The sequence below is a fragment of the Chrysemys picta genome, chromosome 8 (assembly GCF_011386835.1).
Source record: "Chrysemys picta bellii isolate R12L10 chromosome 8, ASM1138683v2, whole genome shotgun sequence".
Classification (NCBI taxonomy): Eukaryota; Metazoa; Chordata; order Testudines; family Emydidae; genus Chrysemys; species Chrysemys picta.
This window is the reverse complement of record NC_088798.1, coordinates 60,572,909-60,586,836: the sequence shown is the minus strand read 5'-3', so window position 1 is coordinate 60,586,836 and position 13,928 is coordinate 60,572,909. Positions and strand designations below refer to the sequence as shown.

At 41.1% G+C, this 13,928-nt stretch overlaps 1 protein-coding gene across 9 annotated transcripts in view; it reads left to right on the top strand.

Moving 5' to 3' along the window:
* The window catches only part of RABGAP1L (RAB GTPase activating protein 1 like), a 525,894-nt gene that overhangs the window by 271,620 nt on the left and 240,346 nt on the right, over positions 1-13,928 (top strand). Inside the window, exon 14 of one of the 9 annotated variants that reach the window (XR_010589794.1) lies at positions 12,653-12,690. The exons of the other annotated variants lie outside the window; for them this stretch is intronic. The gene's annotated coding sequence lies outside the window, so the exon portion shown is untranslated. The remainder of the gene's footprint in view (positions 1-12,652; positions 12,691-13,928) is intronic. 9 annotated transcript variants of the gene reach the window in all.

Here is a 13,928-nt window from a genome sequence, read left to right as displayed (position 1 = left end):
AAGAGGTTCTGTTTTGGCAGGATGGATTTCTGTTCTTGTCTCTACCTTCCCTGTGTTCTTCCTTGTTTCTGCCCTCCCTGCCCCCATCCTTTTCACATTTTCTGAATTCTTCCTACTTTGCTTTTCTCCTTTCCTGTCTCTCTCCACCCCTCTCTCAGTTTCTGAGATACACCTCTACCTCGATGTAACGCGACCCGATATAACACGAATTCGGATATAACGCGGTAAAGCAGTGTTCCGGGGGGGCGGGGCTGCACACTCCGGTGGCTAAAAGCAAGTTCGATATAATGCGGTTTCACCTATAACGCGGTAAGATTTTTTGGCTCCCGAGGACAGCGTTATATCGAGGTAGAGGTGTACTATGGTCAGTCTTTGCTCACTAATCATACAAGCTCTGCTAATTGGTGTCTGTTATCTTCCCATCTGCTGGTCCTACTCTTCTAGGTGCACCCTGAACTATAGTGTCTTGGCTTGACAGTTCACTGTATGGAGTAGAAGAGAAGATGTGAAATGGGGGATCAGAGTAGCTGGACCTTTTCGATCACTTCCAACACCTTATCATCAGATCCTGACTGACTAGAAAAACTGTATCTATTTGTGTAACAACATGCCAGCATATAAATTGTGACACCAAAATAAGATGAATTTTCATCTCTGATGATTGCAATTAAAAAAAAATTCTGCCACCTAGATTAGAATGGACAGGGATTGGAGACTAGCAGAGAAGTGAAATAACTTTTGAATATGGGTTCAAGTTGTGACTTTGGTTTTGGTGATCAGAAGTGCTGTAACATAAGTAGGGCCCTACCAAATTCCCAGCCATGAAAAACGCGTCACAGACCCTGAAATCTGGTCTTTTGTGTGCTTTTACCCTATACTATACAGACGTCACCAAGGAGACCAACCTTTCTCAAATTGGGCTTCCCAACCCAAAAGGGAGTTGCAGGGAGGATTGCAAGGTTATTTTAACGGGGGGTCATGGTATTGCCACCCTTACTTCTGCACTGCCTTCAGAGCTGGGCGACTGGAGAGTGGCGGCTGCTGGCTGGCCAGCAGCAGCACAGAACTAAGGGTGGCAATACCATACCATGCCACCCTTACTTCTGCGCTGCTGCCTTCAGAGCTGGGCGGCTGGACAGTGGCGGCTACTGACTGAGGGCCCAGTTCTGCGGACAGCAGCGCAGAAGTAAAGGTGGCAATACCATATTATGCCATCCTTACTTCTGCGCTGCTACAGTTACAGGACTGCAGGACTACAATTACAACACTGAAATTTCATATTTAAATAGTTGACATCGTGAAATTTAAGATTTTAAAAATCCTGTGACCATGAAATTGATCAAGGTGGACCGTGAATTTGGTAGGGCCCTAAACACAAGTTATAGGAGTGTGTGGGAGATCTGAAAATTCATTGTCCTGATTTTCTGTACTTGCAGTTATTTCCTTGCGCTCTGATGGACAGATTGGTTGTAGATGTTGCTTTAATTAAGCCTGAATAAGAGTATCTCTAAATGATCAGGTTTGTACTATCCTTAATGATCTTACTCTCATTCAGGCTGTAGGGAGCACACAAAAGTTGTCTCTGTAGATTTTACCCAGAAAGAAAGATAAATATTATTACTGTGAATAGGTAATTTCTGAATGTACTAGAGTGGCTTTTCTCAAACTGCTCTGCAGGGAATTTGCTGGTGATCTTGAGTAGAGCTGGCTGGTCACATGGTGCTGGCTCTCCTTGTCTCTGGCTGCTAAATCACACTAAAAGACAGCTTCAGTAAATGTTTTCCTAAAATTAAGCAAATTGCCCCAGGGATGTGTTATGATAACTATTTGAAGGGCAGGTGGCCCTGGAAAGGGAGGAGAAAGTGCAAATTCGGGAGGAAATGTGCATGAGACAAGTTCTCCATGTAGGGTAGGACTACACTTATGGTGTTGTTTAGAGTACAGACACTGCATGCCCAGTTAGCACAGGCATAAGTAGCAATGTAGACAGTGAGGTACTGCTTAGGCAAGTAGAATATAGAAATGCTAGAAGCTTAGGTTGGTCTATACCATACACGGCTCTCCACACAACAAAGCAAAGCCTCTCACACCCACACTGCTGTTTTTAGCAGTGTAGTGTCCCACTGCCTCACTGCTGCCGGAGCCTTTCCCCACTGCAGTGAAAGGCTCCAGCAGTGGAGAAAGATTCTGGCAGGGGTAGACAGCAGGGAAAGGTTCCAGCAGTTCTCAATTGCTGGAACATTTCCCATCTGCCAGAGGCTTTTATTGCCACATGTAGCTACATGTATCCTATACACCACTGCAAGTGTAGACAAGGCCTAAGTTGTGGACCACCCTATTGAAGGATTTGAGACTCCCAATATTAGACAGTCTAGACTGGATTTTAGAGAAGATTGTACTTTATCAAGAAATGAACTGCATAAAGAATCGGGTGGAAGGACAATTTGTCCAGGATCACATAATCTTCAAACAATACCTGTATGATTACCTCTTACGTTATGAGGATGAAGAACTTTTTGGCAAACATACTGAACACATTGAGACAGATCCTTATGAGGAGTTAATGGATTAGGAAGTGAAAAAGAAAAAGAAAAACAGAACACATTCTCCCTCCCCTACTGCACCCCTTAAAACTTCATCACTCAGGATTTAGACATTAAGGAATGAGGAGGTAGTACCTAACAGACAACAGAGGGTCCTGTGGCACCTTAAAGATTAACAGAAGTATTGGAGCATAAGCTTTTGTGGGCGAATGCTCACTTCAACAGACGTCATTGTTAGACATTAGAAAATAAGGAATTCTTCGTCAGTAGTAAAACAAATTAATGCATTTGTTATTTTTATTGTTGAAGGGTAATTGGAGAGACCAGAAAAAAACAGATTGAGTAATAATATCAGTACTATACTGACTAGCAGATTTTTTTGTTTTTGTAGTAATGGTCCCAAACCTTTCTATCTAAAAATAAAGCATATCAGAATACAAAGTACCGAGAACGAATGAACTAACTGGCATACTTGCTCTCAGTATGGTTGCTGAAAAGACACAGATGAAATGTATCCTTTTATGGGACAAATGCTCCTGCAATCTTTTTACTATTGTACATATTTAATCACAAGCATTTTATATAAAATGACTTTCTGGCTAGTCTCGGTATAAAAAGATGAGTTCACATCAGCGGCTTGATGAAAATCTGGAGTAGTATAGGAATTCTTATGCTACGTTACATGGCATTGCTTCATCTTCAGCCATAATTTTCCTTTAAATGTTCAAATGCTAATAAAATATAAATCAGTGCTTTAATAAAGATGAATGTAAAAGATGACTGTAAATTTAAAGTTTACCTGTGCAAGGCTGCATACGTATACAAAATAACATTTTCCCTACAAATGAGAACTGTAAGCAAGGGATATACTTGCTGCATCAGTGAACATAACAAACACCATACAAATGGCAAGATATATAGGTTAGTTCTGAAAATCATAGAAATGTAGGACGGAAGGGACCTTGATAGGTCATCCAGTTCTATCCCCTTCAGTGAGGCAGGACCAAGTATTATCTAGACCGTCCCTGATAGGTGTTTGTCTAACCTGTTCTTAAAAACTTTGTATGATGGAGATTCCGCAACCTCTCTAGGTAATTTGTTCCAGTCTTTAACAACCCTTACATTAGGAAGTTTTTCCTAAATCTCTCTTGCTGCAATTTAAAATGGTGATGAAGATTTAAAATAATGAAAAATGTGGTCAGTATATACAGAACTATATATTTTTTTGATTGAAAAGATAATATATGAATGTCACCAGAGCTAAAACTTAGCAAGGAATATTAAAATTATGGAAATGAAATATATTTCTAAAATATTCAAGCAACGTTTTCTATAATCTGATTCAAGAAAATGATACTTAGGAAAATAAAAATAATAAAAATATCAGAATGGAAGTAAAGATATAATATATAGACTGGAAGTGACGTTAATGTATACCTGGTGGGTCAGAGTAAAGACACAAGCTCAGGTCATTATTCCCTACTAGTGGTCACTTTCTTGACCCTAGGGACAGTAACTTTTCCCTACAAGCTTAAACTCCAGTCTACATAAGGTATTTTTATTATTTCCTTTAGAAATGTTCCTTTACTTTATATATGCTGCCACTTGTTACCTTCTGAGGCTTCTGTTTGGAATTCAGTGAGTCAAATTAAGCCCTAATGTGTGTGCAGATCTCTTGTAATCAGTGGAGTTGTACCAGTTTACAACAGGATTGAATTTTCCCCAGTAGGTTATGCTGATATTCAATCCATATGAGAGCTTGAGCCGTATGGCAACTGCCATCTTGAATACATAACGTTATAAATATTTTCCTCGGTTTTTACAATATTTTTTATATTTAATTCAAACTTAATTTTTTCCCCATAGAGTGTTTGTGGGCACCTCCTTGTGTCGGTAGGGGTAGGGGTTGGGGGGGGGGGGGAAGGAAATAGAATATCCATTACTTAATTTCAAGGGTCCACATTCACACTCTTTAAATACCTTCAGATTACAATAGGGACTGTTTACAGTTTATTTGGCAAGGTCACCAGTAGTTGGTTCACAAATTCTTCTTGTGCTCACTGTTGTTTTAGTAATGTAGTTTGTTTTATCACAGGAATAAGTGCATCTTCCCTGACATGCTGTTTTATTGCAGACAAATTTCTGTAACTGTGTCTTCAGTAGTGCAGTTCTCTAGCAGATAAGAATGGAACAGAAAAAGTTACTTGCCTACAGCTGCAGCGCTCTCTCTCTCTCTCTCTCTCTCTCTCTCTCTCTCTCTTTAAAAAAAAAAAGTATGCTCCAAGGAACATCTATCATCATTAATGTTTTTAGGTTGTTTCAAAGAGAGAATTAGTAGTAGTCAACTGGAAATGACATTGATCTGCTATTAAGAAGGATTATTCATTTTAAATGTTGAAAATCCTATAACACTTTCTAATATTCTGAATACGTTATCTAATGTGTAGTATAAATTGAAGTAAATTGCTATAATTACAACCAAAAAGTCATTCTGCTCTAACAGGATGAATGGCATTTCATTTCTAAGTGTTTTATTATTTTTATGCTGTACACATTTATTTTAGTATCATAATCAAACCTTTTATATCTGCAGTTTCTTTTTCATCTCTTTATGAACTTTTCCAAACCTCCTTTGCATTATTATTATTTATTTGCATGTAACATGGTTCTCTTTAATCTACATGCGCTGCGTGCCTAGCTATGTAGTGGTCAGATTTACTGATTCAATTTCATAGGTAGTAATATAGGATGCAGTCTCATTATTTTGATTTCTAGACACATCAACAGACTGGGAACCATTTAGGGATACTACATGTATGAAAGATGCGATAGAAAAAGAAATACATTGGTTTATCTCACACCTACCTTCCTTGCCATGTGATCTGCTTTACTTCACATATAATAAATAAAAAAAAAATAGGGTAGCAGTCTAGTCACTGCTACTCCTGTCAGTCCTCTGCCAGCTAGTATCTCCACTAGCACAGTGGTTACTATTAAAAAGGCAGCATTTATTGTTATCAAACGGCAATGTTTCCTGTAATTTGATAAGGAAATAAGATGTTGCAACAGTTGGTAAATGCTGATGTTTTAATGCAGACACTGTAAGTTGCTGCTCCCAGTGAGCTACCAGAGCATTCTGTCTATAGTCGAATTCAGGATCCTGACACAAGGAAGAAAGGAGAGCAGCAGAATACGGACCCTGGACTTCAGAAAAGCAGACTTTGACTCCCTCAGGGAACAGATGGGCAGGATCCCCTGGGAGAATAACATGAAGGGCAAAGGGGTCCAGGAGAGCTGGCTGTATTTTAAAGAATCCTTATTGAGGTTGCAGGAACAAACCATCCCGATGTGTAGAAAGAATAGTAAATATGAGGCGACCAGCTTGTCTAAACAGTGAAATCCTTGCTGATCTTAAACGCAAAAAAGAAGCTTACAAGAAGTGGAAGATTGGACAAATGACCAGGGAGGAGTATAAAAATATTGCTCAGGCGTGCAGGAGTGAAATCAGGAAGGCCAAATCACACTTGGAGTTGCAGTTAGCAAGAGATGTTAAGAGTAACAAGAAGGGTTTCTTCAGGTATGTTAGCAACAAGAAGAAAATCAAGGAAAGTGTGGGCCCCTTACTGAATGAGGGAGGCAACCTAGTGACCGAGGATGTGGAAAAAGCTAATGTACTCAATGATTTTTTTGCCTCTGTCTTCACGCACAAGGTCAGCTCCCAGATTGCTGCACTGGGCAGTACAGCATGGGGAGAAGGTGACCAACCCTCTGTGGAGAAAGAAGTGGTTCGGGACTATTTAGAAAAACTGGACGTGCACAAGTCCATGGGGCCGGATGCGCTGCATCCGAGGGTGCTAAAGGAGTTGGCGGGTGAGATTGCAGAGCCATTAGCCATTATTTTTGAAAACTCATGGCGATCGGGGGAGGTCCCAGATGACTGGAAAAAGGCTAATGTAGTGCCCGTCTTTAAAAAAGGGAAGGAGGAGGATCCGGGGAACTACAGGCCAGTCAGCCTCACCTCAGTCCCTGGAAAAATCATGGAGCAGGTCCTCAAGGAATCAATTATGAAACATTTAGAGGAGAGGAAAGTGATCAGGAACAGTCAGCATGGATTCACGAAGGGGAAGTCGTGCCTGACTAACCTAATTGCCTTCTATGATGAGATAACTGGCTCTGTGGATGAGGGGAAAGCAGTGGATGTGTTATTCATTGACTTTAGCAAAGCTTTTGATACGGTCTCCCACAGTATTCTTGCCGCCAAGTTAAAGAAGTATGGGCTGGATGAATGGACTGTAAGGTGGATAGAAAGCTGGCTAGATCGTCGGGCTCAACGGGTAGTGATCAATGGCTCCATGTCTAGTTGGCAGCCGGTTTCAAGCGGAGAGCCCCAAGGGTCAGTCCTGGGGCTGGTTTTGTTTAATATCTTTGTTAATGATCTGGAGGATGGTGTGGACTGCACTCTCAGCAAGTTTGCAGATGACACTAAGCTAGGAGGCGTGGTAGATACACTAGAGGGTAGGGATCGGATACAGAGGGACCTAGACAAATTAGAGGATTGGGCCGAAAAAAACCTGATGAGGTTCAACAAGGACAAGTGCAGAGTCCTGCACTTAGGACGGAAGAATCCCATGCACTGCTACAGACTAGGGACCGAATGGCTAGGTAGCAGTTCTGCAGAAAAGGACCTAGGGGTCACAGTGGACGAGAAGCTGGATATGAGTCAACAGTGTGCTCTTGTTGCCAAGAAGACTAACGGCATTTTGGGCTGTATAAGTAGGGGCATTGCCAGCAGATCGAGGAACGTGATCGTTCCCCTTTATTCGACATTGGTGAGGCCTCATCTGGAATACTGTGTCCAGTTTTGGGCCCCACACTACAAGAAGGATGTGGAAAAATTGGAAAGAGTCCAACGGAGGGCAACAAAAATGATTAGGGGTCTGGAGCACATGACTTATGAGGAGAGGCTGAGGGAACTGGGATTGTTTAGTCTCCAGAAGAGAAGAATGAGGGGGGATTTGATAGCAGCCTTCAACTACCTGAAGGGGGGTTCCAAAGAGGATGGAGCTCGGCTGTTCTCAGTGGTGGCAGATGACAGAACAAGGAGCAATGGTCTCAAGTTGCAGTGGGGGAGGTCCAGGTTGGATATCAGGAAAAACTATTTCACCAGGAGGATGGTGAAACACTGGAATGCATTACCTAGGGAGGTGGTGGAGTCTCCTTCCTTGGAGGTTTTTAAGGCCCGGCTTGACAAAGCCCTGGCTGGGATGATTTAGCTGGGAATTGGTCCTGCTTTGAGCAGGGGGTTGGACTAGATGACCTCTTGAGGTCCCTTCCAACTCTGATATTCTATGATTCTATGATTCTATTTAGATAGAGGCGTGTAGACTAATTTATTCACACAACTGTTTGTGCATACGTTTAGCATAAGAACATATAAGAAAATAAGAACAGCCATATGGGGTCAGACCAATGGTCCATCTAGTCCAGTATCCTGCATCTGACAGTGACCAGTGCCAGGTGCTTGAGAGGGAGTGAACAGAACAGGGCAATTATCAAGTGATCTAGCCCCTATCATCCAGTCCCAGCTTCTGGTAGTTGGAGGTTTAAAGATACCTGGAACATGGGGTTGCATCCCTGACTATCTTGGCTAACAGCCATTGATGGATCTATTCTCCATGAATTTACCTAGTTCTTCTTTGAACCCTGTTATAGTTTTGGCCTTCACAACATTCCCTGGCAACGAGTTCCACAGGTTGACTGTGCATAGTGTGAAGAAGTACTTCCTTTTGCTTGTTTTAAACCTGCTGCCTATTAATTTCATTTGGGGACCCCTAGTTCTTGTAAAAAGAAGAACAGGAGTACTTGTGGCACCTTAGAGACTAACAAATTTATTAGAGCATAAGCTTTCGTGGACTACAGCCCACTTCTTCGGATGCATATAGAATGGAACATATATTGAGGAGATATATATACACACATACAGAGAGCATAAACAGGTGGGAGTTGTCTTACCAACTCTGAGAGGCCAATTAATTAAGAGAAAAAAAACTTTTGAAGTGATAATCAAGCTAGCCCAGTACAGACAGTTTGATAATAAGTGTGAGAGTACTTACAAGGGGAGATAGAGTCAATGTTTGTAATGGCTCAGCCATTCCCAGTCCTTATTCAAACCGGAGTTGATTGTGTCTAGTTTGCATATCAATTCTAGCTCACCAGTCTCTCTTTGGAGTCTGTTTTTGAAGTTTTTCTGTTGTAATATAGCCACCCGCAGGTCTGTCACTGAATGACCAGACAGGTTAAAGTGTTCTCCCACTGGTTTTTGAGTATTTTGATTCCTGATGTCAGATTTGTGTCCATTAATTCTTTTGCGTAGAGACTGTCCGGTTTGGCCAATGTACATCTCTAAGGTGCCACAAGTACTCCTGTTCTTCTTTTTGCGGATACAGACTAACACGGCTGTTACTCTGAAACCTAGTTCTTGTGTTACATGAAGGAGTAAATAACACTTTCTTATTCACTTTTTCCATACCGTTTATGATTTTACAGACCTCTGTCATATTCCCCCTTAGTCGTCTCTTTTCTAAGATGAACATTCCCAGTCTTCTTAATCTTTCCAGATGCAGAAGTTTTTCCATACCCCTAAACATTTTCCTTGCCCTGCTCTGTATCTTTTTCAATTATAATATATATTTTTTTGAGATGGAGTGACCAGAACTGCATGCAGTATTCAAGGTCTGGGTGCACTGTGGATTTATATAGAGGGGGAGGGATAGCTCAGTGGTTTTGAGCATTGGCCTGCTAGACCCAGGGTTGTGAGTTCAATCCTTGAGGGGACCATTTAGGGATCTGGGGCAAAAATCTGTCTGGGGATTGGTCCTGCTTTGAGCAGGGGGTTGGGCTAGATAACCTTCTGGTCCCTTCCAACTCTGGTATTCTATGATTTTCTGTCTTATCTATTTCTTTCCTAATGGTGCCTTACAGTCTGTTAGCTTTTTTTACTGAGCTGCCCTTTGAACAGATGTTTTCAAAGAACTATGCACAATGACTCCAAGATCTTTCCTGAGAGGTAACAGCTAATTTTGACCCCATCATATGTATGTATGTATAATTGGGATTATTTTTTCCAATATGCATTACTTTGCATTTATCCACATGGAGTTTCATCTACCATTTTGCCACCCAGTCAAGTGAGATCCCTTTGTAACTCTTTGCAGTCAGCTTTGGACTTAACGATCTTGAGTAATTTTGTATCATCTGCAAATTTTGTCACTTCACTTTTCCACATCACTTATGATATGTTGAACAGCAGAGGTCTCAATACAGTTCTTTGGAGGATCTGCTCTTTACCTCTCCCCATAGTGAAAACTGGCCATTTATTCCTACCCGTTGTTTCCTATCTTTTAACCAATTACTCATCCAGGAGAGGACCTTCCTTCTTACACCATGACTTCCTACTTTGCTTAAGAGCCTTTAGCGAGGGACTTTGTCAAAGGCTTTCTGAAAGTTCAAGTACACTGTGTTCACCAGATCACCCTTGTCCACATGCTTGTTGACACCCTCGGTAATCTCCTTGAGTATTTCACAATCACCATCAACATCCTGGTCAGGTGGTTAATAGTATATTCCAACTGCTATACTCTGATTGTGCAAGCATGGAATTTCTATCCATAAAGATTTTATGGTACAGTTTATTTCATTAAGACATTATGCTTGTTTTCACATATAGTGCCACTCCCCCCCCTTTGTGCAAACTACTCTGTCATTCCTATGTATTTTGTACACTGATATTACCATGTTCTGTTGATTATCCTCATTCCATCACTTTTCCATGGTGCCTGTTATATCATTATCCTCATTTAATGCCTGGCACTCTAGTTCACTAATCTTAGTATTTAGACTTCAAGCATTTGTAAATAAGCATTTGTACATTTCCTCAATACTCATGTGCCTTCATATGCTATATTTAAATGAGACATTTTGACATTTGACTGTTTCTCGCTACCTGTACTTTACCAACTTGTTTCCTATCCTCTTTACTTAGGATATAGAGTTCCCCCTTTAATAAATTAATCCCTAATGAATGTCTCCACCTGAACCGTGTGCTCCTCCACACTTGTTAGCTTTCTCTCAGATCTTACTTACTAAAAATATTGTAAAGGATTTTTTATTTACATGGCAGCAGTCTGATTCCATTTTGGTTTAGGTGGAGCCCATCCTTTCTCTATAGCTGCCTCCTTTCCCAAAAGGTTCCCCAGTTCCTAATAAACCTAAGCCCCTCTTCCCTACACCATTGTCTCATTCATGCTTTAAATTCTGCCTGTCTTTCTGGCCCCACATGTGGAACTGGAAGCATTTCAGAGAATGCTACCATGGAGGTCTTGGACTTCAAGCAGCCTAAATTTGGCCTGCAGGGCCTCTTTCCTACCTTTCTGTATGTCATTGCTACCTACATGTACCATGACTTCCAGCTCCTCCCCAGCACTGCACATAAGTCTGTTTAGTGTGCGATCTGCAGCTTTTGCACCCAGCAGGCAATTCACCATGTGATTCTCCTGCTCATCACAAACCCAGCTATCTCTGTTGTAATAATTGAATACCCATTAATATTTCTTGGCTCTCCCTAGTAACTGGGGCTTCCTCCCCCAGTGGGGTAGAGTCATGGTAAGAGGATACCATGACATCATCTGGAAGGAGGAGCCCAACTACGTGATTGTTTCCCTCTCCTCTATTTTGATGCTTTCCTTCTCCAAGACTTTCATCCTCCTTAACAGCACAGAGGCTATCAGATTGAGGGTGGGACCATTCTACTGTGTCTTATCTATGTACCTCTCTCTCTCCCTTAGCTCCTCCAGTTCAGCCACTCTGGCCTCAGGAGGTACCACTGTCTCTCTGAGGGCCATGAGGTGCTTGCACTGAATGCACACGTACAACACCTGCCCACAAGGCAGATAGCATACATACTGCATTCAGTGCAATTAACTGGATAGCCCCCACTCTGCTGCTTGCATTAATTTTATTCTTACAGTGTGGCTTTTTGTGTGTTGTTGTTGGCCTATGTTTAGAGTATGTTTTTAGGTATATCTGCCTCTCACATGCCCTCTCTAAACTCCCTTGCAAAACTCCTGTTTGCTGCTCCTAGAATCAGCAAGCAAGCACGCAATAAACAAACGCACCCTAAGAATCACTTAGTCCTTCCTCCTTCACCTGGAGAACTCCCTCGCACAACTCCCCTGTTTGCTGCTCCTGCTTGCACTTAGGAGCTGGCTCTTTAAACCTCCGGCCTTCCTGAGTTAGCCCTGCTCCCTCATCAAGGCTTTATTACGGCTGCTGACAGTTCCCAGTATAAGATCCTGTTTTCAGTGGCTTATAACTTTGTCAAATTTTAACTGTTTGGGCTGAAATTCTTCATCCCATGTGTCTGCCACAGGCTGACTTCTTTGCAATACTTCAGCAAAAAAGGTTCAGCTGTTTCCAAGAACAAGGCTAGGGAAAACTATGTTGTTTTACCAGTGGACAACATCTTCCATCACTACACAACCCTGGTTCAGCCTTACAGCAGCTCCATCCTGTGTATTGAATGCAGCAGGGGTCCTGTTGAAAAATAGCTTTTGATCAGAGCATCATAATGCATACAGACAAGATTTCCTAACCATTGAGTGCTTGACTTTGCTATCTTAATAATGTTCATTTAATGACGTGTGTGTGTGTGTGTGTGTGTGTGTGTGTGTGTGTAATTAGATAATATAGGAACTAGTTGGCACACGCTGACACTGGACCCTTATAGTTATTGTCATAGGAGGTGTCACTTTTCACCAATACACAAGCAGAAGCCCCAAAATGCCCATTTAATATACATATGACTGAATGCTTCTTAGCAGAACACGGTTTATTGAATGCTGCGTTGATCTAAAAGGTTGGGTTTTCTTAATAACTGTGTAAATAACCACAAAATAGTATCAGATGATGTATTGTAGTTTGGGGTTTTTTAAGAAAGTGCTGTTTTGTTCCTGTTTGAGATAAGGGATGCCTTAGGCTTTCACACAAATTCAATGTGCTATGTTTTTTTATGTTAATGGGGGGCTCAGTAATAATTGTACTTTCTCCTCCAGAAGGAACATTTGTGGACATTTCTGTCAGAACACTACATGTAAGCCAACATTTCATTGTTTATTAATCTGCTCAATTACAATCCCCATCGTGGGCCACAGCATTAGTTTCAAGTCCTGATGTTTGTCATACAATCTCAACCATTTTTTTAAAAATGAAAGTTTAATTGAAATAGGTACTCAGGAGTTATTGTATAGATAGCCTCTGGGAGGTGGTTATACATTTACTGTTCACCCTGCAGGCTTGGATTCAAGGCTGGATTGTTGCTAGATGATTAATAAATAGTAATTATTGAACGTCTTTACCAGCCCTCCCATTTACTGTTTACCATTTCTTACATTGTTACTTGCTGTCAGGAAGAACAGGTAGGAATTCCTTAAGCTTTAGAATTTTAAAGCTGCTAAACTACCTCATCAGATTAGAAAAAGGGGGTTTATGAGAGAGAGATGGTTGTCTCTAGGACTCTCTGAGAACTAATTTTTTCCATTGGGCAGTCTTAAAAGACAACTAAAAGTAATTATGTATTTTTGTTACTATTACTTTTATTAAAAACATATGCATATTGAAAAGTAACTGAAAATATATAGGGATTTGTATTAGAAGAAACATGATAATGGAAGCATGAAGTATTCAGGTGCTGCAAATAAGGCTTATAGGATTCTGAGCTGCATCAAAATGAGACTGACAAGCAAGGGCAGGGAAATATTTCATTGTACAAGGACATGGTGAGGTCCCTGCTGCTGCTGTGTCCATTTTTTGATCCCTAACTGCAAAAGGAGGTGTGAATTCTAGGGAAGTCCAGGGAAGAGCTGATAGTGTTCATCACTCAAATCTTTATAATTTTGCCTTTTTCCTAGTTAATATATCCATGATATTAACAGGGAATATTGAGAATACTGTGGTAATATTAATTACTTGAAAAGAGTAACTTAAATTGATCAAAGATTTCATGGACTTAAAAGGCTGATGGTTTGGCTGTTTTCACACTTTAGAAAAGTGAAGTTTGTGGAGAAGTAACAGGCCAAGCTTTAATAATTCATTTAACCCGCATGTGGTGCCCGGAAGGTCAGTGCCCCATTTCTAGAGAGAAACCATGCTTGCTGGGATTTGCTGATAGTTGTTATTTTGGATTAGGACCTGGAGCACCATGGACAGCTTAAACGGTTGCTCTTGCTCTAAGAAAGACATTTGTACAGGGAACACTTCCCATTCTGGGGGTATAGAAAAAAGCACCATTGCCCCTACAATAGATGGGAGCTGTATAGAGAACAGAGAACA